This window comes from Rattus norvegicus, chromosome 12 (assembly GCF_021556685.1).
Source record: "Rattus norvegicus strain SHRSP/BbbUtx chromosome 12, alternate assembly SHRSP_T2T, whole genome shotgun sequence".
NCBI lineage: Eukaryota > Metazoa > Chordata > Mammalia > Rodentia > Muridae > Rattus > Rattus norvegicus.
The window spans coordinates 3,902,021-3,929,579 of NC_141545.1; the positions used below are offsets into that span (position 1 = coordinate 3,902,021).

Consider the following 27,559-nt stretch of genomic DNA (forward strand, 5'->3'; position numbering starts at 1 on the left):
AATTTCCCTTATGAATATCGACGCAAAAATACTCAACAAAATTCTGGCAAACCGAATCCAAGAGCACATCAAAACAATCATCCACCATGAACAAGTAGGCTTCATCCCAGGCATGCAGGGATGGTTTAATATACGGAAAACCATCAACGTGATCCATTATATAAACAAACTGAAAGAACAAAACCACATGATCATTTAATTAGATGCAGAGAAAGCATTTGAAAACATTCAACACCCCTTCATGATAAAAGTCCTGGAAAGAATAGGAATTCAAGGCCCATACCTGAACATGGTAAAAGCCATATACAGCAAACCAGTTGCTAACATTAAACTAAATGGAGAGAAACTTGAAGCAATCCCACTAAAATCAGGGACTAGACAAGGCTGCCCACTCTCTCCCTACTTGCTCAATATAGTTCTTGAAGTTCTAGCCAGAGCAATCAGACAACAAAAGGATGTCAAGGGGATACAGATCGGAAAAGAAGAAGTCAAAATATCACTATTTGCAGATGATATGATAGTATATTTAAGTGATCCCAAAAGTTCCACCAGAGAACTACTAAAGCTCATAAACAACTTCAGCAAAGTGGCTGGGTATAAAATTAACTCAAATAAATCAGTTGCCTTCCTCTATACAAAAGAGAAACAAGCCGAGAAAGAAATTAGGGAAACGACACCCTTCATAATAGACGCAAATAATATAAAGTACCTCGGAGTGACTTTAACAAAGCAAGTAAAAGATCTGTACAATAAGAACTTCAAGACACTGAAGAAGGAAATTGAAGAAGACCTTAGAAGATGGAAAGATCTCCCATGCTCATGGATTGGCAGGATTAATATAGTAAAAATGGCCATTTTACCAAAAGCAATCTACAGATTCAATGCAATCCCCATCAAAATACCAATCCAATTCTTCAAAGAGTTAGACAGAACAATTTGCAAAATCATCTGGAATAACAAAAAACCCAGGATATCTAAAGCTATCCTCAACAATGAAAGGACTTTAGGGGGAATCACTATCCCTGAACTCAAGCAGTATTACAGAGCAATAGTGATGAAAACTGCATGGTATTGGTACAGAGACAGACAGATAGACCAATGGAATAGAATTGAAGACCCAGAAATGAACCCACACACAAATGGTCACTTGATTTTTGACAAAGGAGCCAAAACCATCCAATGGAAAAAAGATAGCATTTTCAGCAAATGGTGCTGGTTCAACTGGAGGTCAACATGTAGAAGAATGCAGATCGATCCTAACTTATCACCCTGTACAAAGCTTAAGTCCAAGTGGGTCAAGGACCTCCACATCAAAGCAGACACACTCAAACTAATAGAAGAAAAACTAGGGAAGCATCTGGAACACATGGGCACTGGAAAAAATTTCCTGAACAAAACACCAATGGCTTACGCTCTAAGATCAAGAATTGACAAATGGGATCTCATAAAACTGCAAAGCTTCTGTAAGGCAAAGGACACTGTGGTTAGGACAAAACGGCAACCAACAGATTGGGAAAAGATCTTTACCAATCCTACAACAGATAGAGGCCTTATATCCAAAATAAAAAGAACTCAAGAAGTTAGACCACAGGGAAACAAATAACCCTATTAAAAAATGGGGATCAGAGCTAAACAAAGAATTCACAGCTGAGGAATGCCGAATGGCGGAGAAACACCTAAAGAAATGTTCAACATCTTTAGTCATAAGGGAAATGCAAATCAAAACAACCCTGAGATTTCACCTCACACCAGTGAGAATGGCTAAGATCAAAAACTCAGGGGACAACAGATGCTGGCGAGGATGTGGAGAAAGAGGAACACTCCTCCATTGTTGGTGGGATTGCAAACTGGTACAACCATTCTGGAAATCAGTCTGGAGGATCCTCAGAAAATTGGACATTGAACTGCCTGAGGATCCAGCTATACCTCTCTTGGGCATATACCCAAAAGATGCCCCAACATATAAAAAAGACACGTGCTCCACTATGTTCATTGCAGCCTAATTTATAATAGCTAGAAGCTGGAAAGAACCCAGATGCCCTTCAACAGAGGAATGGATACAGAAAATATGGTACATCTACACAATGGAATATTACGCAGCTATCAAAAACGACTTTATGAAATTCTTAGGCAAATGGCTGGAACTGGAAAATATCATCCTGAGTGAGCTAACCCAAACACAGAAAGACATACATGGTATGCACTCACTGATAAGTGGCTATTAGCCCAAATGCTTGAATTACCCTAAATGCCTAGAACAAATGAAACTCAAGACAGATGATCAAAATGTGAATGGTTCACTCCTTCTTTAAAACGGGAACAAGAATACCCTTGGCAGGGAAGAGAGAGGCAAAGATTAAAACAGAGACTGAAGGAACACCCATTCAGAGTCTGCCCCACATGTGGCCCATGCATATACAGCCATCCAATTAGACAAGATGGATGAATCAAAGAAGTGCAGACCGACAGGAGCCGGATGTAGATCGCTCCTGAGAGACACAGCCAGAATACAGCAAATACAGAGGCGAATACCAGCAGCAAACCACTGAACTGAGAATAGGACCCCCGTTGAAGGAATCAGAGAAAGAACTGGAAGAGCTTGAAGGGGCTCGAGACCCCATATGAACAACAATGCCAAGCAACCAGAGCTTCCAGGGACTAAGCCACTACCTAAAGACTATACATGGACTGACCCTGGATTCTGACCTCATAGGTAGCAATGAATATCCTAGTAAGAGCACCAGTGGAAGGGGAAGCCCTGGGTCCTGCTAAGACTGAACCCCCAGTGAACTAGACTGTTGGGGGGAGGGGGACAAGTGGGGGAGGGTGGGGAGGGGAACACCGATAAGAAAGGGGAGGGGGGAGGGGGATGTTTGCCCGGAAACTGGGAAAGGGAATAACACTCGAAATGTATATAAGAAATACTCAAGTTAATAATAAAAAAAAAGTATTGCTCATGACATAAAAAAAAAAAAAAGAAAAGAAAAGAAAATTCCTCCACAGACTTCTGTATAGCCACGTTGAAGGGGAGAATTTTTCAACAGAAGTTCCTTCTTACCTGTTGATCCTGGTTTTTGCCAAGGTGACCAAAAAGAAAAAATAAATCTAACTGGGACAATCTGTAAGCAGCTGCCTCAAGGGAGGGGCTCCTGGAATGTATAAGTACATCAATTCATCGAAGGGATAGTTATCTCTTGAATCCATTTAAGGTCTTTAGAAGACTTATGTTTCAAGGTTTTTGAAGTTTGCTTTCTGTCCATGGGATTGACAAATCCATCTGAATTAATTTGATGGGAGGAGCCTATTCTATGTATCTATATTATAGGCCTTGGATGATTCAGACTGTCATGTTTCCACTCAGAGAGAGAAATATAATTCATATCTTATTCTTTTGACCAAAAACCATGTAAGGGACTGGAGCGATAGCTTGGTGATTAAGAGGCCCAGTTGCTCATCCACAGCACCCAAGTTCAAGTCTCAGCACCCACTTCATGACTCATAACCATTTGCAGGGTATAAAAACACCTAAATGAAATGTAAAAAACAATGTTATTTATCTTGGTGACACACATACCTTAATCTCAGCATTTGGAAGGCAGAAGCCCAGAGATCTCTGTGAGTTTTAGGTCAGCCTAGTCTACAGAGTGAGTCCCTAGATAGCCAGGGCTGCACAGTAAAACCTTGTTCCAAATATATATCTTTAAAAAGCAATGATATTGAAGCTGTAGTAAAAAAAAAGGTGTCCAAATTAACCAACAAGGATAAGATGGGACAGATGCACTGTTGAATTATACCAGATATTTTAAGACTTTATGCGCGCGCGCGCGCGCGCGCGCGCGTGTGTGTGTGTGTGTGTGTGTGTGTGTGTGTGTGTGGTGTGTGTGTGTGTGTGTGGTGTGTGTGTGTGTGTGTGTGTGTGTGTGTGTGTGTGTGTGTGTGTGATGTACTTGTTATGGAGAGAGTCCATTTATACCTTCGGGAGAGTGAGGTCAAGTGTGTGGGTGTTTGTAGAGTAACGTTTTGCAATTTGTGGATTGTAATCACATTGTAATGTTATAGTTAGGGGTCACCACAGCACAAGGACTCTATTAAAGGGCTACAGCTTTAGGAAGGGTAAGAAGCACTGATATACAGGCTAGAGATCAATATTGAAGGTTTTTTTATTGTTAAAAAAGATTATTTTGAATAGCCAGAGGAATCCTGATCAAAACCACAAATTCTCCCAGTATCACATTACCTAATTTCAAAATTAGACTGAGTCAGGATAATAAAAGGCAGAATTTTATTTAAAAGCATGCATTATGTGTCAATGGAATAGAAGAGAGGACTGAGAAAAAAGTCATGTAGTTACAGCCATCTGATCGTTACTTAATAAAGGTGTGTTGGAGAACAGGTATTCTTAAACAGGTGATGTCAGGCAAATTGAGTAGCTACACATTGAAGAGTAACACTAGATCCCCGTCTCTCCTGCTCTATGCAAATCAACTCAAAATGGATCAAACTCGGTAACTTAAGACCCCAAAGTATTCTGGAGAGGATATCTTTGCTCAATCATTCATATAACCCAGATTAATCTCCATCCTATAAAGAAGTAAAGTAGGGAAGGACAGTGTGGCACATTCTAATCCTAACTAGTGCCTGCATAAACAGGCAAACTCTGTGAAGTCTAGGCCATCCTCTTTACATAGCTTGTTTTAGACCATCTAGGGCTTTAGAGTAAGATCTTATCTAAAAACAAAACCAAAATAAAACAATGATAGCTAATAAACAGTAAAATTAGTAGATGGGCAAATGATCTGAATAAAAATTTCTGTCTGTCTGTCTATCAGTTTCTGTTTCTCTGTGTCCTTGTGACTCTGTCCCTCATGTGTGAGCATGTGTGTGTTTCTGTGTGTGTGTGTGTGTGTGTGTGCGTTTCTGTGTGTGTGTGTGTGTGTTTGTGTGTGTGTGTGTGTGAGGGTGTGTGTATGACTCGGGCCTGCAGCCAGAACTGGATGTTGGGTAAATATTCTACCACTAAGCCAGAATTCCAGCCTTCAACTCCTAAACAGATGTACAGAAAAACAATAAATATGATTTTAGCCACCAAGTGAATACAAACAGAAACTCCACTGAAATTCCATGTCGCCTCATGCAAAAGGATGATTCTCTATGTAAAGAAACTTAGATCCTGGCCTGTTGACCCAAGTTCAATTCTTAAAACCAATGTAAAGGTGGGAGAAGGAACCAATTCCATACAGACTCTCTCCAACCCTCAGCTCTGCCCTGTGGTACACATATCCCCTGACTTATATATCAGTCACACATCCAAATAGTATTTGTTGTTTTAGTTTTTAATACAGAAATAAATGACTATAGGTTTACATTGCTGGTAGGAATGTGAATTATCATAATGGCTATAGAGACTAATATGGAGGCTACTGAAGGAACTAAAAACAAAACCACTATCATAATCCATATATACCACTCCTGGTGGATACTCAAGGGAAAATATGGAGTCAGCCTCAGAGTTTATCAGCACATGAACCGATGAAAAATTATTATTTTTTTTTTGCAGAAATGCCTGATGTCTACAGTGTGCCTGTGACTGAGCCTCCAGCTTATCTGGGACTTAGTCCTGGATCCAGACTTCCAATTCCTACAGGACCAGAGAGTACCTTACAACGACATTTCCAGAACAGGTCACTACAGGGCCTGAGGTTGGATTCCAGTTTGCTCAGGTTTCCCTCGAAATACTGCAATTTTGCTTTCAGTGGTATCTGACATCAATATGGGTATGAAATCCTGAAGTCTGAGGTGCCAAAGGTTACTGCCTGGCCTCAAGTCTTCCTTTCTATGGTTCTAGAGGTTACTTTTGGCCTGTAGCTCTGTGTTTAGTCACCTGATTGTAGACAGGCTATCTGGTCTGAAATTGGGTATCCAGTCTCCAACAGGTTTGCAGAATCTGGGGGTGACCAAACTTTTGACTCCATCTGTTCACCTTGGTGCTTAAGGTGTTGCCCCATGTTTGATCCTGTTGGCACATAGCGAGGACTAGATTGCCTCAGTCACTCATCTGAAATCAAAGTCAAATTCCCCCAGTCATCATAGCTGGACTGCATGCAGATCTAAGTTACAGAAACCAAAGTATCCAATACAGAAATAATTGAAATGTCCAAGAAAGAATTCACAGACTTACTATTCAAAAGAATTGATAATCATAAGGAGTCAAATTCATTCATGAATTAAGGAAATATATCTAAAACCTTGTCCAGATAGCCTCAAAAGTAAACGTAATAGTTAAGAGAACAGTAGTAGAATTTCAAAATATGGAGGAAAATCTTTGGAAGGAGATTGAAACTTTGAAAACTAAACTAATAAAAATGTTTGAAGAGGCTGGTCAAACTGGTAGAAACCACAACAAAGACTGTCATTAGAGATAAGATTACTGGGTTCAGTACCCACCTCCAAAAAAAAAAAGAAAAGAAAAGAGATAAGATCATGGACAAGAACAAATCTCAGGCATAGAGGACAAGAGGGAAAATAAGAAGCATAAACAATATTCCAAAGATCCTGGGACACATTAAAGATTCCAAACCTAAGAATTCATGGGGTATAGCAGGGAACAGCCAAAGTAACATCGAATGGATGAGACAGACTTATATTTCAGTGAAATTCTAGCAGAAATCATCACAAATTTATAGAAATAATTAAGCTTGCAAGTATAACAGCCATGTAGAAATCCAAACAGACAGAATCAGAGAAGAAATTATCTGTGACATACAATCAGGATGTCAAAAATACAAAATAAAGAAATAATTGTAGCCAGGCAGTGATGGTGCATGCATTATGTTTAATCCCACCATTTGTGGGACAGAGGCAGGCAGATTCCTATGAGTTCAAGGCCATACTGGTCAAAAGATCGAGTTCCAGGAAAACTAGAGCTCCACAGTAAAACCCTGTCTTAAAAAAGGAAGGAAGGAAGGAAGGAAGGAAGGAAGGAAGGAAGGAAGGAAGGAAGGAAGGGACAAAAGAGAAGGAAAGAAAACTAAAAGAAATAATCCTAAACATGCAAGAAAATAACAGCTAACAAAGAACTGAACCTTGAAGCTGTGTTATGCTCTGGGAGCTAGAGATCTGAGATTAATGTCCTAACTTCCATCTCATCTCCAGCCAGGAGTGGGTGGGAGCAAAGTCCTTCACTTCAAAGCTCAAGCTTGCTCCTCTGGTTAGGCGGCTGCCTTGTTCCTGAGATTCATGCTAGGGGCTTCTGTATTTAATATTCCTGTAACTCTCCCTCCTTGGTATTTCTGCAACTGGGTTTGAATACGCAAAGGCCGTCAAACCTTGTATTCCTCTTGAAGTATTCCTGGATTAGAAGTTAACTCAGAGCAAACCAAGCAATTAGTAGTAATCAGCTGAGCTATTTACAGGTATACATGTAAAGTCTTTCCGAAATTATGAAGTGCATGTGAGCTCTCAAATATTGAATAGAGAAGTTGCCATCTGTCTATCCACCCTGTCTTCCCCATTGGTTATCAGGATCATATGCAATCTGAGTGCCCTGGCTTATTGGATGTTTTCCTGACTCTAGAGTCTCCATTGTCTGGTGTTATTCCCATATGCTGGGAAGAACTCAACAATGTTCTGAAGGATACACAGGGTTTGTGGAAGGAGATGAATATGAATGAGCCTTCTAGACTTAGAACAAGGGGTCACCTGGGAAGAAGCAGATCTGGCTGAAGAAAAGTGTTCTTCAGGCATCCGTCATGTCAGTGACATAAGGTGGTGGAAATTAAGAAGGTAGCCTGAGCAAGGTTTCCCTGTAGAGACAGTGGGTCATCTAGAAGACAGCTAGAATTTTTAACCCAGAGGCCAGGGAGTTGTTCTAAGTATATCCTCTCCAAACTCACTCTGTGGTGCCTGCATTAGGTTTAAAATGGACCTAACTCATCCACTAGACAGCAACAATGATGCATATAAAAGGCCTAGTCTACTTGAGTTCTCAAACTCAAAACGAACATTCACAATTCCAGATCCAACCCAGGTCACCTAAAAAGCAATTTTAAAAAGGAATGAATGCTGCCATTTATCAAGAGCTTAAAAGCAGGACAATTCCACTTATTACCCCTAGAAATTCATGTTTTGGGTTCGATGGCGACTCTCTATGTAACTGTCGAGACCAGCGGCAACTACACTGCCTCAACACAGAGACCCGATCGGACAAGGCACAAGCAACGGAGGGTCAAAGAAGGATACGTGCTCCAAGAATCCCAGCCTTTTAAAACAAGTATGTGAAGTTTTTCAAGAATAAACCAGAACTTCCCCCAGGGCAGTGCCCTGACGCCACCACACAGGTCACCCCATCCAGACCTGACAGTGGTGAAGCAGGCCTCTCCAAGACAGACAAATGCAACCTGAAGGAGAAGAGGAGCCAGCCACAGGAGAAAGATGCAGAGGCCTTGAGCAGGACCCTTGATAAGCTGTTTGTGGGACACTCAGCCCAGACACCCAGTGCTCACCATGGCCCCCAAGCCACATCTCTAGCTGCTTTCCATACACCTGATTCTGCTGCTACCACAAAGAAAGCCAAGAAGATCAAGCACCTAAGGAAGAATCTGATAGGTGGAGGAGCTGCAGTAACACTTCCAGGCCGGGAAGTTCAGCAGAGAACAGCTGGAGAAGCTGACATGGCACAGGGTTCTGGAGGAGGAGCTGGAGGACTTGGAGTTGGGCCTGTGAGGCTTCAGGAATAGTGGAGTGGACTGAAGAACAAACCATGGGGTGCTCTGGGGTCCAGGGAGCATGGGCCACAACAGTCAGGAGGGGCACTCCCATACTGGCTCACTTTCCCCTCCTGTGGCCCGACTCTGTCCTCTAGAGCCTAGGATCTCTTTTCTTCATCCCTTCTCCTTCTCAGCTCCCATTTTTGACCTTTTCCCTTCTATCCCATTGTTCACAATCTGAGTGATGACCCCAGGTACCTGTGCTGCTGATCTGGGTGTCTTGTTGAAAAGGAACCCCGAGAGGGTGGGAGTCTGTCAGGGATCTGAGGCTGAGGGTACAAGGAGTATCCAAGATTGGGAGTCTTAGTTCCTGTTCAGTGTTTATGAATAAGTTCTGTGGCCACCAAAACCACCACCACCTCCACCAACTCCTCCTCCTCCTATTCCTCTTCTTTCTCCTCCTCCTCCTCCTTTTCATCTTTTATTTAAGAATGTAAGAATAAATTCAAGTAGACAACAAAAAAAAGTTCACTTATTGTGTGTAGCAAACCTATGTCCTGTTGAGATATAGTGGTTTCCATAGATTTATTTATTCGCTTGTATTTGTTTGTTTCTTTGTTATTATGTCCACAGGTGTTTTGCTTGCATGTATACCTGTGCACTAGTGTGTGTGCCTGGTGTGTAGAAAGATGAGAAGAGGGCATGAGATCCCTGGGACTAGAGTTATGGAGTGCTGAGAGCTGCCATGTGGGTACTAGGGATCCAAACCAAGTCCTCTGAAAGAGCAGCCACTGTGCTTAACTGCTGCTTCATTTCTCCAGCTCATTTCCATATTTCAAATACAGAAATGTGGAATTCTTGTGATTAACCATCCAGGTAGACAAGGTCAAACAACGACCACACCCAGCTTCCTTTTTCCAGTGTATAGGCTCTGAACTTTTGTTTTGTTTTGTTTTGTTTTGTTCTGTCTCCCATGATCTGTGAAGGGACAGCCTGTATCTCTTAAGCTGAGAAGGGCCTGAAAACATAGCCCTATTTTTATTGAATCAGGGAATGTTGGGCACTCCTACCCTAGAAATCTATCAATTTGAGCTTCTTCAAGATCTGATCAACTTGTGAGGAATTAACCCAGCACCATTGGTCACAAATTCATTTTTTCAGTATTTTTTCATTTATTGAATATTTTTACTTACATTTCAAGTGTTATTTCCTGTCCTGGTTCCTGGACATAAGCTCTCTATCCCATCCCACTTCTTCTATAATGGTGTTCTCCACCCAATTTCCCCCTGCCCCCCATATACACCTACACTGGGGATCCAGCCTTGGCAGGACCAAGGGCCTCTCCTTCCATTGGTGCCCAACAAGGCCATCCTTTGGTACATATGCAGCTGGAGCCATGGATCCATCCATGTATAGTCCTTGGGTAATGGTTTAGTCCCTGGGAGCTCTTGTTGGTTGGCATTGTTATTCTTATGGGGTTGCAAACCCCTTCAGCTCTTCCAATACTTTCACTATTTCCTCCAATGGGAAGCCCAGTCTCAGTTCAATGTTTGCTGCTAGCATTCACCTCTCAAGAGGCAGGACCACCGAAATGCGGATGCTTTATTCCTTGTTAAAAGGGAGAACAAATATATTCATAGGTGGGGATATGGAAGCAAAAGGTTGGAACAGACACTGAACAAATGATCATTCAGAGACTGCCCCATATGGGTATATAGGATGGATATATATATATATATATATATATATATATATATATATATATATATGTGTGTGTGTGTGTGTGTGTGTGTGTGTGTGTGTGTGTGTGTGTATACACACATATACATATATACACATATATATTGCAACCAAAAGTAGATAAGATTGATGAAGCTAAGCAGTGCATGAAGACAGGAGCCTGCTCTAGCGATCTACTGGGAGGCACAGATGAACCATGTCAATTATAGAGGTGAATGCTAGACACACAGACACACACACACAAACACACACACACACACACAAACTCACACACTCACATAGAAACACATACAAACGAACACACACTCATACAAACACATAAACATACACACACATACATATATACACATAAACACACACACACATACTCACACACATACCCACACACACTCTCAGACACGAACACAAACACACATGCACCCTCACACAGACAGAGACACACATATACACTGACACACACACACAAATACACACACATACACAAACACTCACTCACACACTCATACACTCATTCACACACAGACACACACACACATACACACACATGCACATGCACAGACACTCTCACACACATACAAACACACACACACATACACACACAGACATAGACACACAAACACACACACTCGCATACATCCACAAATACACACACACACACAAACTCACACACTCACTCACACACACACATAGACACACACACAAATGAACACGGACACATACACACACATAAACACACACACATACACACATACATATACACATGTAAACACACACACATACTCACACACATACACACACTCACACACACCCAAACACACATGTACCCTTACACACACAGATCCACACAAACACACATATACTGACACACACGCACACAAATACACACACACACACCCGCACCCACACACACACACCCGCACCCACACACACACACCCACACACACAAAGGAAAACTAAGTTTTTATCCAGCAGGTTTCCTGTTCAGTGAGGAATTAGTGGGAGCTATGATGTATACAAGTCTCTTAGACTCCAGCAGGCTGTGCTGCCCTGGCCTGTACTTATTTCCACTTCAGAAAATCTTTCTATGCAGATACTTGCTGGTCCTACCTGAGTTACAAACTTTGCACAGATAACCTAAACAACACAACACCAAATTCCCCAGAGAGAGGATTTGAAGAAAAGCCTTCAGTAAGCTTCATGTTGACTCATCATAGGCCCCTCACTAAAACTACCCTGCTTCCTTCATAGAAGAGCTTGGAAGCATCAGAGGAAGACAGTGACTCATAGTCAGTTTTCCGGAACTTTTCATAACATTATAGTTCACATGATATTAAAACAACCTCAATATCAGTCAGAAGGAGAATAATGAAATAAACTGCAGTGACTTTTCTGAACTACAACTTTCTGTACAAGACTGAGAGGGAATCTAGCCTGAAAGAATGCCAGGCCAACGATATAGTCAGGAAAACAATGTCAGCAGAGGGATGCACTATAAGATTCCATGTAAGATCATGGTGAAGCCAATAAGACAAACCAGAATCTTCAAGGGGGATACCTCTACTCAGGTAAGGTGAAGAAATCTAATCCTTATTTTTAAAATAGCCGAATGGCTAAAGAATGTGTTGACAAATAAGAGAGGGGGCTCTACCTGGAACTGGACAAGTGATGCAAAGACTGCTGGCCAGCACAAAACAGGAAGCTGAAGGTTTGCTGAGAGACCTAGGCTAAAAGGACTAAGTTAGGTCTAAGTTAGAGAATGACTGGACAAAATCAGATGTCATTATCTGGCGTCCCCGAATACCCACAAATTATAGGTCACCACAGCAATGTACACACACACAAACACACTCACACTCACACACACACACACACACACACACAAACACACACACACACACACACGAAAAATCAGACGTCGGCAGAAAACAATGAAGTTTCCATCATGCTGGAGGAACAACATAAAACAATGAAGTTTCCATCATGCTGGAGGAACAACATAATATAGACTATTCAAAGCAGATATTTTACGAATTTCTACTCAGCTATTTTTCCCTAGAGGAATAAAAGGGCCTAGATAGCATTCTTCTTGATGAGAATGGGGGTATATATGGATAACTTTGTTCTTGAAGTCTCAAATCTCTCATGCCAATTCTCTGCGTTTGAGAACCCCTTTCCACATCCCTGCTCTTCCAACCAGCTTCAGAGTATAAGGACAAGATATGAACTCTCTAGCAACCCTCAAACAAAACAGGACTGACATGCTGCTACTCAGGCTCTGTCTGGTTCCCAAGATTTAGGAAGCATGAAGAGATGGTCTTGATATACAGGGAAAACAGGGGAGAAAGAACAAATCCACCAAAAGAGGACAATGAGGACCATTTCTTTAGCATTTCCACCAGGCTCTCCTCCTCGCAAACTACTACCTTCCTGGAATCTCACAGGATAACTGTAAAGAAAATGAGCTCCAGGCTTTTGCTTCATCCATCAAAGCCCTGTGCAAGTCTAAAGAGGGGCTCCCACATAGCACCCTCCACACATAATGGCATGTAGTGCTGTGATGTGTGATCAACCTATCTCCCTGAATAAACTGCAGATTCTCAAAGAGCAGGAGCATTTGCTTTCCAAACATGCAGTTTCTTGAAAAAGGGCTATCTCAGGTTGGGGATTTAGCTCAGAGGTAGAGTGCTTGCCTAGCAGATGAAAGGCCCTGGGTTCGGTCCCCAGCTCCGGAAAAAAAAAAAAAGAAAGAAAAAGGGCTATCTCCACAGAAAGCCTTGTAAATGATCACATCAATGAACACTTGGAAGGGACATAGACATAGGTCAGTACATGTAACAGTAATGGACAGTTACATTGGTTTGTCTATGTTTATGATAAGACATGAGGACAACCTGTACCTGAGGCCTAACCCTACCTGCTGTTGCTTGGCTCTGGGGACACAGATGTAATTGCTGGCCTCCTCACAGAACCTCTTTGCTTTCTCATAGGATGCTGGCAGTTTAGTGTGCTCCACCAGCAGTTGTCTGTTCTCATTCAGCAAAATCCTTACATTGTTCTTCAATTGAATCCATTCACACAGGAGGGGGCAGTGCGTGTTGCTGAACCACAAACAGTAAATGTCAAATCCCAGGCAGGTTCTATTTGCCTATCACTCCTGCAAGTACAATCATCTCTTCAAGGGCCCTCATCTCCAGACATCAACATGCTAGAGCCACAGTATACAAGTTAGCACCAATTAGAGGAGGAGAAATCCAGAGGCCACATTCCCTGTGATTCAAAGTACTTCTGAATATCCTGACACTAAGATGTTTTATATACATCTTGGACCATATGGGTGCTCATATGTCCATAGTATGCTAAAACAATCTGCAAGTAGAGGGCAAATCCCCTCTGAGGGATGATAGAAGACCCAATAGCTATACAATCTTTGCATGTGTATCTCATGGATCACAGAGAACCTGTCAGTGTCCTAGTAGTTCAGAGTTGATTGATATTCCCATCATGGTGCAAATCTTTTCTATATAGAGGAGCGATCGTTAATGGGGAAAATAACAATTGGATGGTCTTCTAAACTCTTCACATGTAGGACCACGGAGTCCTAAAGTTACAAATCCAAGACCCTGTGCCAGGAGGCAGACTTTCCTGTTAAAAGTCAGACACTACAGAAACAGAGCCCTGACTTTTGTTCAAAATCATACAGGACAGAAGCACTCCCTGCCTAGTGCTGGGTTCTCATCTCTGTCAGTGACACACTGGTAGGAACTATTCACTTGTACGAGCTCCTTGTACCTCTCCATGGCATAACTTATTGAGTTGGTCACCATTTGCATAGCCATCATTCTCATCTCATGTTTGGATTGAAGTATTAGCAATTCGAGATCCGGCCTGTCTTAGGGCATTGCCCAAGGAACAAATAACTGTCTGAATTCATGATTTCAGAATTAGGTGAAATGTAAATAAGAAATATCCATTAAAAATTCAAATTTAAGAGTGGGGAGGGAAGAATGTGGCAAACACAAAGACCAGAGCAAAACCACAACAGTGAGACAACATCAATTCTTTCAAGGAAATATTTCTACGCAAATCAGCAAACATTTATTTTGAAAAAAGGACTCTTTAAAAGGCTGTGGAGATATGGTTCTGCAAAGACCCCTCTGTACTAGAGTGGGTAGAGCCTGTGAAATGCCTGTTTAGGAATAACAAATGTCCAGAATTTATTACCACAATCACCATTTCTAGGTCACAATAAACGGTCCCTGATAGCTAAAAAAAAAAAAAAAGTAAAGTCAAAAAATAAATGAAGTTCAAATCAGTCAAAAAAAGATTACCTGAAATCAGACTATTGACTTGATTACTTAAAGCCAATTTATGGCACATACTTGCTCCTTTGAACTGTATCCTATTTGTGCTGATTAAACTTATTATCCTGAGCACAGGACAACAGAGCCAGGTTACCAGGTCCAAGGAGCTGACTGTCAAGAGTTGGACAGGTAAGCATGAAGGCATTGACTAATTCTGTAAGAAGTTTCCTCCAGTCTGTGCCACAGCCTTGGGTCCAACAGATAGTTATGATGACATTTCTTTTGTTTTGAAAGCAGGGATTCTCAAACCTTGTTTCCTATTGTTACATGAATTCCCAGAGGGCATAACTACTTTGACAGGGAAGAGGATTTGTAACCCCTCCTTCCCTCAGGAGAGTCCTATCTACCACCAAAGTAAATAGAAGGTGCAAAGAGTTCTGTTGGTCCATGTGGGCTTCCACACTATCATGACCCGCAAACTGTCCAACAGACAGATCTTTAGATCCCATCAAAGGTCCCATTCTCCAGATCCTGAGCAAAACACCCAGAAATACGTTCATATAAATACATACCAACACATATACAAACACAATTAGAATGCCAACTACTTCCATGGAGATGCCATAGAATCAGTGTATAGTGAACAAAATCAGAGTAAATGAGTGATGGCATGCTGGCATTTCATTCCCTCACTTAGTTGCATCAAGTGTAACCAGGTCCTTCCAGCTATTGACAGAACTTATGCTAATCCAAGGAGCTCAGGGTCAAGTAAAAAGGAGGTTGACCCTAAACACACAGCACCTAGCTTATCTCACAAGCCAATGCCTGCCAAGGCTCCTCAAAATCCAGGATGAGAGGTGAAACTCTCTCGTGATATGAGGAAATCTTGGGTTAGCAGAGAGAGAGCACAAGACAGCGAACAGGTTACTGGGCATAATGACTACCTGTAGTCCCAATCATCGTAGATATAAAGGTCCAGGATTTGATAAGTTCATGCCTCTCGAATTTACACTTCTGGATTTCAAATTTGAGTTCCTACAGTTCCTTTAGACGCTTCTCTTGCTTACTGATGACATTTGGGGATGATGCCCTCCTACCAAAACCTGTAGATAGATAAACCCAAGTGAATTTGCATATTTGATGGCCCATGGGAGGAAAAGAGCATTCTGAGTCCCAAAAGGAGGTTGAGGAAGAGGAAATGGTAGAGACTGGGTGAATGCCTGAAACAGCAGAAAAGCTTTCTTCGAGCTGGATTCTTTTTTTTTAAGATTTATTTATTTATTTTGTATATGAATACACTGTTGCTGTCTTCAGACACACCAGAAGAAGGCATCGGATCCCTTTACAGATGGTTGTGAGCCACCATGTGGTTGCTGGGAATTGAATTCAGGACCTCTGGAAGAGCAGTTGGTGCTCTTAACCACTGAGCCATCTCTCCAGCCCTCGAGCTGGATTCTTAAGCTATGACCCTCTTTCCAACCTCTAATGCCATACATGTGACAAGCTCACTATTATAGAACCCCTCGCCCTGAAACGTATAACCTGACTCAGACATAAACATGTGGGACATTGTTATGTCATATCAGATGTGGTGCAGGTAAATCCTGGAGTTCATAATGTTTAGCACCATCAAGCTCTAATCATATGTGTTCCAGCCCAAAGTATCTAAGACCTACACTCATGACTAGGGGTGCATCTTTCCTTGTTCTTGTCATCAGAGACTTATGTACCCTACAGTAATCTAGAAGACGAAGTGCTTTAACTCCCAACCGTGGATGGTCACATTGTTAATCTCACAGTGCCTTCCTCTGCCATTCATTGACACAAACAATTAAAAAGCTTCTAGAAAAGAAACTGAAGGCTTACCAATTTCTGACTTTCTCTCAAATTAATGATCAGGAACTCCTGACTCTTGGTTTGCCTTTGAGAAATCCTAAGGCTCATGCTTGTAAGGCCTAGTCTTAGAAGGCACATCTCAAACCTACCTCATCAAGGAAGTTCCCCAACTCTGCCCAGGACTCACCAAGCCTTCCCCAGAATGATTTCATCCTTCCTGTTTTACTAGACAGGAGGTCAGCTTCCTTCTGCCTTGGTGTGGTCTCTCCTTGATCTCCACTCTCCCTCCAAATAACCTGAGCAGCTGGCAAAACATGCCTGTTTGTGAGCCCAAAGGGAACTGAAGGAATTTCCCAAAGGCAGTTGGTGTCACCACAACACAATCACAGAAGATTCAAGGGATCTCTTAGATACAATAGATTGTCCAATGAAGGGCTTACTGATGATGTCACTGGGAAGTTCTATGGCCTACCTGCTAACTAGCTCTCCCCAAATTGATCAATTTCTGTGGGGGCCCTTTCCTGCAGTCTCTAATGTGTCACCAGAAATACCGTTTGGCAACCTCTATTCCAAAGCTAGATATTTCTCTCTGCTTCACTAGAAGTCATCAATGCTTTTGCTGGGGAGAAAGGCTTACAACCCTGAATTGGATAAGAGATTTTTCTTAGCACCCAAATCTCTAGGGACCATGGATGAGGGAGATTTTTCTTAAAAATAAATCTACCACCTTAGACAATGGATGTGATATACATTTCTATTCCCAAGGTTTTCCCTTTTTCTGGAGGCCAATATCTTTCTTCTATACTTTGACTGTGTAAAACCTGGAAATATTTGCTTACTGTGCAGTCCTTCACACCTTGACATTGTTTCATTTACACATCCATGTATTCCACAATATCAATGGTCTATAATACTATTTTTTTGTAATAAAACTCCCTTTTCTTGGGAATATAGGGATCAACTACAGGGTATATATAAAATTATAAATTTCTGTGCCTTTTATATTCTAAGTTGGACATCCTCACTTTTTGAAACACAACAAGACAATTAAATTGGACATCAGTGAGCAAACGTCAACCTGGACCTTGTGTTACTACATTGTAATGACATAGCCATCACTTCTCCAATACCATTCTTCCTGAATTTCCAAGTCCTATCATAAGGATATTGTGGGCTGCACTGTGATCTTTTACTCATATCACACATAAAAATCAGGAGGATGGGCACGGACTGGAAAGGCCTAAGGTCAGGTTAAACCTCAATTTTAATGGGTCCGTAAGTTCAGGAGGGAGGCCATTTGGCATTGTCATATATGGATTCTGTGTTCTTATCCTAGGTGTAATGCCACCTGAATGTGTGCTTTAATGCCACCTAACCTCACTAATGTCAGAGTGAAGCTCATGTATGACTTTTGTGGGACGAGCAATGCCTTTTACTACCATCTCCATTTGTACAACATCACTATGCAAAGCTAAAAACAGAGGGGTGGAGATTGTGGATTCCTTGGAAGTTGAGGGTCTTTTCTTTTGATTAAGGCACATATTTTTCCTATGTAATTTTTTCCCTTGCTTTTTCATTAATGATGGGTGACATCTTTCCTGGCCTGACATATACTGGGAACCAATTTTTGGATTACCAGAGCTTCTATTTTAGATATGACAGGCCCACCAAGGGTCCTACTGCATACAGAAGGTATGAAAAAGTCCCAGTTGCTGGAGTAAGTTCAAAAAGTCTGTGACAACAAAGACCTGATTGAGAAAATAAGAGACAAGCTGTTCATCAAGATCATAGTTGTATGATAGTAAGAAAATGTGAATAAGGCATCAGGTGAAAAGATCAATTAGGAGGTCATAGGCCTAGAAGGGGTAGCCTTTGCTCTCAGCGGAGCTGCCATTCTTTCACCCATTCCTTGACCTCTGCCACAAGACCAGAGATTTCCCCAAACAACTGTCTGGCCTTACTCAAAGACCTGGCAGGGCTTCTCCCTGTAGAATAGGAACTGCAGAGTCCTTGAGGATCCACTAAGAGATCCTCACTAAGAGGTCTCCTCCAAACAGGTTCCTTGTTGTCAAAGGAAAATATTCCTGCAGAATCCTGCCATGGCAGTAGGAATTTCAACTAGGCTGCTCTTAGGTCCAGCTCACTGGATGCAGGCCTGAGGCCCAGCAGTATCTGGGGAAAGAAGCAGCACACACTACCTCACAGCTCTCTCTTTGTTGGATACAACTGCGAGAACTGTAATAGGATTTTTGTTTCTTCGTTTGTTTATTAGAAATACCTACAAAGCTGGTTAAAGTTGCAACATGCCTTTAATACCAGCGTGCAGAATTTTTTTAAATCACTGTTTTATGTTTGGATATTGTTTTTACTCCCCTCAGCAAATATCTCTGTGCTTAGAATGTTAAGCACATGCTCTGGAGGGACCTATTATTCAAGTTAGGCAAAGCTTTTGTTCTTACCAATCAGTCCACAGATGATGCCATTACTTACTTTCAAATAAGAAAACAGTCATAGAGAGGTGAGTTAATCTGTAAGCTATCACAGAAGAAACACATCATGACTGTGGAATGGCACCCCAATCTTTTGCATTTCCTAAGTTCTTTTATTTCTTCTTTTTATTTTTGACATTTTTATTGGATTTTGGGGGTATATTTCATTTTTTTTCAATCCTCACAGGTATCCTTTATTCCTCTCCTCCCATTTACAAGTAGGAATTTCACCTGTAATTGTTAGTCCAGATAGTTTGGTCTATGGCTTAGATGTCCCCTTGGCCTGTTGCCTTAGCATAAGCTGTGTTAGAGGCAGGCGCAATGGTTCAGGACTTAACAAATAATAAATTCCACTACATCTGGATTCCTAGCCTCACAGTCAGAAAGGGACTATATTTCTATTCACTATGGAAAAAAAAGACCCAGTTCATTAACAAGTAAAAAAAAATTCTCAAATTTATTAAAGGGTTTACCATGGTCATACAGTTTTTCAAATACCTGGCATTCATCGTTTTTCAAATCCAAAAATTTCTTTCTTGTTCACATTTTCTTTTTTTGATTATTTCTTAGTTTTTTTAATTTTTTTTAGATTTAATTTTTAATAGATATATTCCCTTATTTACATTTCAAATGTTATTCCCTTTCCAGGTTTCCAGTCCATTTTCCCCCTCCAGCGCCCCCCCCACCCCATCTGGGTCTTTCACTTGTTTCGATAAAATACCCGAAAGATAATTTATATTATTTGGGCCTATTGTGAAGGGTATCATTTCCCTAATTTCTTTCTCAGCCTGTTTACCGTTTGAATAGAGGAAGGCTACTTAATTCTTTGAGTTAATTTTATACTCCAACAGTTTGCTGAATTTGTTGATCAGATTAAGTAATGCTCTGGTGGAAGTTTCGTGTCACGTAAGTATACTATCATATCATCTTCAAATATTAGTATTTTGACTTCTTCCCTTCTAATTTGTATCCCTTTGACCTACTTTCATTGTCTGATCGCTATAGCTAGGACTTCAAGTGCCATATTGAAAAAGTAGGGAGAGAGTGGGCTGCCTTGTCTAGTCCCTGATTTTAGAAAACCTGATTTTCCTTCAAGTTTTCTCAATTTAGTTTGAGGTTACTTACTGGATTGCTGTATTTTGCTTTTACTATGTCTAGATATAGGCCTTGAATTCCTCATCTATCCAGGACTTTATTCATGAAAGAGTATTTAATTTTTTCAAATGATTTCTCAGCATCTAATGAAATGATCATGGGGTTTTTTCCATTAAATTTGTTTACATGGATATTTCGTTGATGGATTTCCGTATATTAAAACATCGCTGCATTCCTGTGATGAGGCCTACTTGATCAAGATGGATGATCGTTTTGATGTGTCCTTGGATTCAGTTTGCAAGAATTTTATTGAGCATTTTTGCATCAATATTCATAAAGGAAATTGGTCTGAAGTTCTCTATCTTTGTTGTATCTTTGTGTGGTTTAGGTGTAAGAGTAGTTGTGGCTTCATAGAAGGGACTTGGTAGTACTCTGTCTGTTTCTGTTTTGTGGAATAGTTTGCACAGTATTGGTATGAAGTCTTCCATGAAGGTCTAATAGAATTCTGCACTAAACCCATCAGGTCCTGGGCTCTTTTTGGATGGGAGACTTTTAATAACTGCTTCTATTTCTTTAGGAGTTATGGGGTTTTTCCATGGTTTATTTGTTCCTGATTTAACTTTGGTATCTGGTATCGGTCTAGAAAATTGTCCATCTCTTACACAATTTCGAGTTGTGTTGAATATAGGTTTTTGTAGTACAATCTGATGAGTTTATTTAATTTCCTCAGATTCTGTTATTGTGACTCCCTCTTCAGACCTCATTTTGCTAACTGGCATAAACTCTCTGTGACCTCAGGTTAGTCTGCCTAAGGGTTTATCTATCTTATTGATTTTCTCAAAGAACCAGCTCCTGGTTTTGTTGACTCTTTGTAGAGACCTTTTTGTTTCTTCTTGGTTGATTTCATCCCTGAGTTTGATTATTTCCTGCCTTCTACTGCTCTTGGGTTTATTTAATGCTTGTTCTAGAGCTTTTAGGTGTGCTGTCAAGCTGCTGACATATGCTTTCTCCTGTTTCTTTTTGCAGGCACTCAGAGCTATGAGTGTTCCTCTCAGTGCTGCTTTCATTGTGTCCCATAAGTTTGGGTATGTTGTATCTTCATTTTCACTAAATTCTAAGAAGTCTTTAATTTCTTTCTTATTTCTTCCATGACTAAGTTGACATTGAGTTCATCTTCCATGTATATATGGGCTTTCTGTCATTTTTGTTGTTATTGATGACCAGCCTTAGTCCATTGTTATCCAATAGGATGAATGAGATTACTTTTATCTTCCTGTATCAGTTGAGGCCTGTTTTGTGACTGATTATATGGTCAATTTTGGAGAAGGTACCATGAGGTGATGAGAAGAAGGTATATCCTTTGGTTTTAGGGTGGAATATTCTATAAATATCTGTTCAATCCATTCGTTTCATAACTTCTGTTAGTTTCTCTATGTCTCTGGTTAATTTCTGTTTCCCCGAACTGTCCATTGGTGAAAGTGGGGTGTAGAACTATTATTGTTTGAGGAGCAATGTGTGATTTGAGATTTAGTAAGGTTTCTCATGGTTTAGGGACACAACTGCTATACAACTGACAACTATAGCAATCACCCAGAACATCTGCACAAAGCCCGTGACGGTTGGCCACATGAGGATGAGTGGCTTTCAAAGTTCATCATGATTTTTGGTAAGATCTTCCTTGTAATTGATGGCTTGACTTCCCACAAACATGTTCCAGTTTTGTAGAATCTCCTTGGTTAGCATCTCATCCTTTCAGTGGCGAATCTCATCCTTGTCCAGCTTCCCATCCTTGTTCAGATCTGGGAAATCATTGAACTGCTCCCATTTGGACAAAACCCAGTCTGGCTCAGGGCCATTGTCCTCATGGGAAAAACATGTCCACAATATACTCATCCTGGTCCACAAGTCCTTCCCTGTTCTTGTCGATATCCTCCAGGGTTTCCAGAACTACAATCTCCTTCATATGTTTCAACTGCTCTGGGTTCAGAAAGGCAATGAATCCCTCCCGAGTACCTGTCAGGTTGCTGTCAATGTCTGAAGCCTTAAACCTCCTCTCATCTCATGGAGGCCTTTTTTTTAAGGTGTGATGATCAGAGCTATCTTGGAATTCAGCAAGGTTTCCCAGGTAGTAGCCATAAGTGGACTGCTTGTATTCTTCCCAGGAGATCTTTTCGTCTATGTCCCTATCATAATCCTTCCAGAGTTTAGCCACATTATGGTAGATGTATCTTTTTGGTACCTGTTTGATCCAAATTTTCAGCTGCTCAGTAGTAACAAGGCCGCCTCCATCACTGTCTATTGGATCAACAATTTTCCCCAGCCTCTCCTTGCTCTCATCCAGGCTTAGCTATCAAAGGTCTTGGAGTCCTCCTTGCCCAGGAAGACCTCATGATCATACAGGAAGCTATGCTTGTCCTCTGGTGGCCACAGGCCCAGATCTGAATCGGGACAAACTATGTGCTCCTTGCTCATCATGCTCTTGGCCCTGAATGCCAGCACCAGTGCCAGCAGCAGCCCATGGAGAGTCCCAGGCTGACACCTGGCACCAGAGTCACGAACAAAGGGAGGCAGCAGGGAAGTAGGGGGCTAGCAGCACCTTATCCGCTGTCCCCTACCCAGAGAGGGCTTTTGTTACATTTCAAATGTTACCCCTTTTGCTGGTTTCCCATCCATAAAACCCCTTATAACACCCCTTTCCCCTTTCTACTCGGTGGGTGTTACCACACCCACCCAACCACCCAGGCCTACCTGCCTCCCTGTTCTGATTTTCCCCTACACGGGGGCATCAAGCCTTGATAAGACCAAGGGCTTCTCCTCCCATTGGTGCCCAACAAGGCCATCCTTTTCTACATATGCAGCTATAGTCATGGGTCTGTCCATGTGTACTCTTTGGATGATGGTGTCAGCCCTGGGAGCTCTGGGTGTTCCTTATTGTTGTTCTTATGGGGCTGTAAACCCCTTCAGCTCCCTCAATCCTTTCTCTTACTCCTCCATTGAGGACCCTGTTCTCAGCTAAGTGGTCGGCTGTAAGCATCTGCCTCTGTATTTGTCATGCTCTTTAGTCAACTTTTTTGAACAGATCACCACAGAAGAACAAAGATGTATTGTCTTGGAGTGATTTTGTATCGACAAATAGATGATTTCTTACTTCTGAATGATGATTGTAAAAGAATTCCTAAAATTAGATTAGTAATTCAAAGCCCGTTTATAATAGGACTGCTATTATGTTCTCTCTGATAATCAAAATTGCATTGAAAACTCTTCCATTCTTAAAGTGTCATGAGTAAATTGCTTCTGCAATACCAAGCAGGCATCTCCAAATTAGAGCCCATTCTAAGAGCGTATAAACCAATTAACCAAAGTTCATAAAAACAGAATTAATGACTTACTATAGGTGCAAGGACCGAACATAAAAAATTGACTGGATTTGCCTATAGGTAATTTCATTTACTCTTTTCTCACAAAAATTACAGTTTTTACTCTCCACGAACCTGTAGAGCCAGTGACTGATGATGACAGTTTATCCTAATAATTACTCTTAATGGATATGCATGTAAATATTCTCTGTTGTAAACTTATTATTCAACTTATGATTTGAATTCGTGTGCAAACTTGTGGTGAACTTTTTACCATGTGATGATGTATTCCGAAAGATATACAAATACTGAGGACAAAGAGAGAGAAAGCTTTTTACACAGAACTGAACCGAACAGGACAGAACTCAAGAATAACTTAGAAGTAAAGGTATAGCGTTGAGAATAAGGCCTTGAGAGTAAGGAAATTATTGTGACATAAGGGCAAGAGGAAAGGAGATAAGAAGAGTGCAAAGAGAACTTTTTAAGCGAACTTTTTGGAGGCAAACTTTTGTACAAACTTTTAGGAAAACTGAAGAACTTATATCGAAATGTTAAAATCACTGCTCATCAGCCTTCAGCGAGGCTCACTGGCTAGCCTCTGCTCTTCAGTCAGGCTCAATGGCTAGCCTCTGCTCTTCAGCCTTCAGCGAGGCTCACTGTCTAGCCTCTGCTCTTCAGTCATGCTCACTGGCTAGCCTTTGCTCTTCAGTCAGGCTCACTGGCTAGCCTTTGCTCTTCAGCTAGGCTCACTGGCTAGCCTTGCTCTTCAGCTGGGCTCACTGCCTAGCCTCTCTTCTTCAGCTGGGCTCACTGGTCTATGGGGTCCTAGCACATTGCTTAACCATCTGCTCATGACTGCCTGACCACACTGACCACCTGACCGCACTTATTTCTTAAAGCCATTCTCTAGAAAGAGCACAAGAAACCAAAGAGAAACACCACCGGGACCTTTTCCCATGGGCTCCGCTTAACCTTAAGTACTTTTGTTACTGCTTTAAAAAAGTGAAATACAATTTCTGCTATTCATATGGCCAAGAGAGCTGTGCAGTAGTCGTTGCTTTATGGAATTTGGTGCTAAATCAAGATTCCTTTATTCTATTACAATGTTATCTGTATGTTGTATGATGTATCTTTAGAAAACACAACACTAAATTCCTAAAATTTACATGTTTTAAGACATCAGCTCATGGAGAAACATAACTGCTTACCTATCTAGACTGACCTTTTTCGCTATATTGCAGGTATAATCAAGTTTCTACACTACTTCCATGATTTTCAAGAAGGCTTAAGACAAAAATAACTTGAACATAATGGCCAGAAAGGGGATTCTGTCAAGTTGTCTTATGTGGGACAAGATACCAAGATATGACTGGTAAACCTAAAACCATCTGTTCCCAAAACTAACAGAACGTATAGAAAATACATACTTTCTTACCATTCCTCTGCCCTGATGGTTAAGTGATTTATTGAGCACCTACTATGATCTTAGCACTGTGCATCTAAGGGTGAAATGGTGAATAAAAAACTTAATAAAAAGCTTCATTAAGGAATAAAGAAAAATGAAACATAACTTTGAAACTCAGATTCCATATAAGAAACACTACGATTTCTTAACTGGTGATTTCTGAAAATTTCATCATTTTTTACATGGGCTTCAACAGTAATGATACTCAGTCTCGATTTTGTTAGTCGCAAATATGCAAGTCACACTTCTTTCTTGGCTCCCACAACTGTCAACGGGAACAACACTGTCACTGTCCATTGTGCTTCCCTATCAATCCTGCTATGGATGGTATAAATTCGAGTCTTTTAAATGTGAATACAGGCCACCAAAAATCCTTGAGGGGAAATTACACAAACCGGTATATTCTCTAAAACATTCACATAGGATTTTACTGATATCACAATGCAAATTCACCAAAAATATTTAACCAATAAAAGCAGAAATATTGAATAGGTCTACAAATAGGATGGATAATCATATATACTTGAAAACAACTATCATGGGAACAAAGGATGTACTAGGAGATAAGATACATCACTAAAAGCTACACAAGCAGCAAAAAGGACGCTACATTTCTTGGTTTAAAAGTTAGGTGATGGGGGTTGGGGATTTAGCTCAGTGGTAGAGCGCTTGCCTAGCAAGCGCAAGGCCCTGGGTTCGGTCCCCAGCTCCAAAAAAAAAAAAAAAAAGAAAAAGAAAAAAAAAGTTAGGTGATACACTTGATCTTTAAAGACAGGCAATGAACTTGATCTTGAAGCTCTCCAACTGTGCCCTGTCCACATAGAAACTGAAGCAGTAGATGACAAGGCTAGATGCAGTTTTACAATGGCCTCTTTTTTTTTTTTTTTTTTGTAAAATATACTTATTTATACATTAGACAATGCAGCTGTCTTCAAACACACCAGAAGAGGGCATCAGATCTCATTACAGATGGTTGTGAGCCACCATGTGGTTGCTGGGATTTGCGCTCAGGACCTCTGGAAGAACACTTGGTGCTCCTAACCACTGAGCCATCTCTCCAGCCCTCACAACGGCCTCTTACACAGCATCAAAGTGCTCTACTTCACTAGATGGATCCAGGGTGATAACAGAGAAACGTTCACAGTTCCTGAGCACTTCTGAGTTCAAATACCTCCAGTGCCAACTCTGTGCTGTTGGCACATTCTGACCTGTATCCTAATTGTTGTCAGCCACAAAAAGGACGGGTTAGCACCACACAGTATTCACTGCCCTATTCTAAAAACCCTTTCGATTCTGAAAAAGCAACATTCCATGCTTGCTCCATATTTGAGGAAGCCAAATGGTTGGTCTGGCTCAAGGCTTTACTTTTCTTAGCTGATCAACTTTCTTTTTCCACTTCTTGTCACAGGAAATATTTTTTTATGCTGCAACTACACGGCAATATTTGAACGAAACCACCATAAACTCTGGGTGTCACCTCCTGAAATTTAAAATTCACCTAGCAATTCCTGGCCCTCTAAACAACACCATGGAAAATAAACGAAAACAAGCAAAACCATTCCAAAGGCACTTGCTGATCTGGAGGCCTGCTCATAGCAGGTAGGAAAGAATTAAATTATGCGGAGCTGTAATCTTTCAGAGCTTTGCAGGCTAAAAAAGAGGGAATCTCTGTTTCTGTTCCCTTTCTCCAAGTAATTGAAGGAGGGGTATTTTACATCCTCCCAATACAATCCCTTGCAAGGCGCAACCAATTACAAATAGATTAGAAGAAATCTATTAAATAATATATATATTCATTGCCTGAGGTTTTAAGAAAATATATTCCCATGATCCCCGATTCCCGTTCTTTAACATACAATAGAAACTTTACAGGGAGCGCGCCACCAGGCTAAGCTGCCTCTGAAAAGCCTGTCCTGCCCTGGGAGGTACAAGGCCATTTAATTCAAGTCAATCTAGAGAGAGGTGAGAGCCCCAAGTTGCTCTGGGGATGTCAGAGCACAGCTCTCATGCACACTCCAAATCACCTGTCCATTCTTTCTCAATGCCATGGGCTTTGCAATCCCTGCTTCAGCTCTCCAAACATCCCTGAATCCTCGCTTCCCCTACCCAATGGGCTCACTTTGCAACGCCTCCTTCTGGCACTGCTTCCCCAGGGCTGTGAGAGTGAGTTCAAGAATGCCCGCGGGTCTCCTACCTACATTGATGCTGCTGCTCTGGCAGCTTGCTGTCCCTGGGGATCAGACCTGCGGCAAGGCTAGGGGTCTGTGCGAATGCCATGCCTCGAGGTACCCTGGCAGGACTGGCCCGGGCTACGTCCCTGGACACTCCGAGGCTGAGGTCACCATTGGAAACCCCGCCACAGTCAAAGCGCGCCGGACCGTGGCCCAGGTGACCCCCAGCGCCGCTACCGCCCCCTTACCTGGCTGTTTCTTCCACTTTTTCTTTTATTTTTTTCTTTCTCTTTTTGATCGCGATGTGGCGCCTGGAAAGAGCTCGCCTCCAGCAAGGAGGACATCATGCAGGCAGAATCACCTCTTTGGCCTGCGGCGATCGGAGAGGGAGAGAGAGTTTA

At 41.5% G+C, this 27,559-nt stretch overlaps 1 protein-coding gene, 1 long non-coding RNA gene and 1 pseudogene across 5 annotated transcripts in view; 2 read left to right on the top strand and 1 right to left on the bottom strand.

Moving 5' to 3' along the window:
* The window catches only part of LOC148001969 (uncharacterized), a 955,959-nt gene that overhangs the window by 641,620 nt on the left and 286,780 nt on the right, over nt 1-27,559 (top strand). The window lies entirely within an intron of this gene.
* Nucleotides 1-27,559, bottom strand: part of Rcn1-ps1 (reticulocalbin 1, pseudogene 1) — a 39,406-nt gene that overhangs the window by 11,508 nt on the left and 339 nt on the right. For both annotated transcript variants that reach the window (XR_015634474.1, XR_015634475.1), the window contains exon 2: nt 27,407-27,528. This is a non-coding gene — a long non-coding RNA (reticulocalbin 1, pseudogene 1). The remainder of the gene's footprint in view (nt 1-27,406; nt 27,529-27,559) is intronic.
* Pym1-ps4 (PYM homolog 1, exon junction complex associated factor, pseudogene 4) lies at nt 8,134-8,721 on the top strand (annotated as a pseudogene).